Genomic DNA, 2,117 nt, shown 5'->3' on the forward strand with positions numbered 1-2,117 from the left:
AACCCAAGTTACGCTGCACCTTAACCCAAGTTACGCTGCACCTTAACCCAAGTTACGCTGCACCTTAACCCAAGTTACGCTGCACCTTAACCCAAGTTACGCTGCACCTTAACCCAAGTTACGCTGCACCTTAACCCAAGTTACGCTGCACCTTAACCCAAGTTACGCTGCACCTTAACCCAAGTTACGCTGCACCTTAACCCAAGTTACGCTGCACCTTAACCCAAGTTACGCTGCACCTTAACCCAAGTTACGCTGCACCTTAACCCAAGTTACGCTGCACCTTAACCCAAGTTACGCTGCACCTTAACCCAAGTTACGCTGCACCTTAACCCAAGTTACGCTGCACCTTAACCCAAGTTACGCTGCACCTTAACCCAAGTTACGCTGCACCTTAACCCAAGTTACGCTGCACCTTAACCCAAGTTACGCTGCACCTTAACCCAAGTTACGCTGCACCTTAACCCAAGTTACGCTGCACCTTAACCCAAGTTACGCTGCACCTTAACCCAAGTTACGCTGCACCTTAACCCAAGTTACGCTGCACCTTAACCTAACTTACGCTGCACCTTAACCTAACTTACGCTGCACCTTAACCTAACTTACGCTGCACCTTAACCTAACTTACACTGCACCTTAACCTAACTTACGCTGCACCTTAACCTAACTTACACTGCACCTTAACTGTCACATGTAACGTCACAGGAATGTAGCTTTGCCTAACAGCAACCCTCTGAACATAGTTCACTGCTTGGATCCTCTGGTGTCATGTGTATTTCTTGATGCCATGGTGCGTACCCTCACATAAAGGTCTTTCGAGTGTTGCGTACTTTCTACACAGTCCCGCTAACCACTGGAAGGGTGTACCGCTACAGAACGAATATCGCCCTCCCCTCCTGCCCTTCCAAGCTGGTCGGTCAGGCGTTTGTTTGTGAAATGAGCCTTGCAGCTGTTCAGTTGCATTCGGTTGTCGATGCAGTCAGTGTACGTTGTGGTACGGCCTGTGTGGACTGTCCGCTGATGTACGCGTAACCCACACTGATCATCCGTCGTTACGTACTGAGTGACATAATGTGGCACATGCTTGACCGTACACCGGCTGCGCCCTACAATGGCGAATCATAAGGGCCATATGTTGTGCACGATGCTACTTGTCTCGTCTCCCCATTACAGCGAGATTGCACTGTTGTACGCCGTACAGACATGTGGTAGGTAGGTACGGACGAAAGTATTGCATGTTGGCCCCCCCCCCCCCCCCTCCTCCCTCTGCCGGGAATCAGCGTGAGCCGTCTGTTGATGTAGCGACGAGGGTTTTCCTATTTAATCGTATTGCCCCACACAACATGATAGCACGGTGGACCGCGTTCCACATCTGCGACATGCTACAGAGGCCGGTTGACAGTCGACCGCGCAAGGGACATTGCACACGTGCGCGGACCATCTTCCACGTGTTCTCTCGTGTACATGCCGCAGTGTGTATGTGGGCTGATGTAGCGTGTCGTGACACATAACATGCAGGCATGCCAGAATCGTAGATTTCGCAAATGTAGATTGACGTATACGTTTGCTGCCAAAGATCCGCAAATGAACTGGAAATCAGTTGTTGAGCGGTTGTTCGCGCTGCAGGTGCATCGGTGATAGCGACGATCGGTACATCTATGAACCGGTTGTTTCGGCGGTACCCGCCATGCCCCCGAACCTGAGTTGGCCATGTGGGTATGAAGCGATACGAGGCTGTGGCTTGGCGGGACAGTCCCCGGCCGGTGAGGGGGGGCCGCCCGGCGTGCTGGCCGCGCGCTGCGTGAGCGCACGCACTACAGCCGGCTGGTGGGGGGCGCCCAGTGGCAGGAGCGCCGGCCGACGGGCCCGGCTGGCGTCCCAGCTATGCGCCGGCGCACCCTGCGCGCGGCGCCAGGCGGCCAAAGTGGGTTCTGCCGAGCCCGGTGCGAAGCGCGGTGGACATCTGCAGTGTGCTGGTCCGATTGCGGACTGTGTGCGTTGAGGATGCGCCGCCGCCCGGCACTCGGCGTCGCGACGCCGTCTGCTGCTCGGTCGCCCCCAGCGGTTCTCGCAGGTGGTTTGTATCGCAGCTCTGCGGACGTGTTGGCGCGTGCGCT

The sequence above is a fragment of the Schistocerca gregaria genome, unplaced genomic scaffold, assembly GCF_023897955.1.
Source record: "Schistocerca gregaria isolate iqSchGreg1 unplaced genomic scaffold, iqSchGreg1.2 ptg001598l, whole genome shotgun sequence".
Taxonomy (NCBI): Eukaryota; Metazoa; Arthropoda; class Insecta; order Orthoptera; family Acrididae; genus Schistocerca; species Schistocerca gregaria.